Here is a 336-nt window from a genome sequence, read left to right on the forward strand (position 1 = left end):
TTACACATCTTGACCTTTGACCCTTGACCACCAAATTTGTCATCCCGAGTCCTTTACACGATCCCCCCCCCACGTACCGAAAATATCGTGACCGTACGTCGAGCGGTTAAGATTTGTGCCCAACTGTTGACGCACGGACGGACGCACGGACGCACGGACGCACGGACGATCATGCGATTCTACAAGCTGCATCTGACTATGTCAGATGAGCTAAAAATTAGGATAATAATAATAATAATAATAATAATAAATGTCACAGGGACATTGATGTTAGGGTAATATCAAGAGTAGATAATAACATATGTTAACAATGTTATAAGTGTTATTATCTACTCT

This window comes from Priapulus caudatus, unplaced genomic scaffold (genome assembly GCF_000485595.1).
Source record: "Priapulus caudatus unplaced genomic scaffold, Priapulus_caudatus-5.0.1 Scaffold622, whole genome shotgun sequence".
Classification (NCBI taxonomy): Eukaryota; Metazoa; Priapulida; class Priapulimorpha; order Priapulimorphida; family Priapulidae; genus Priapulus; species Priapulus caudatus.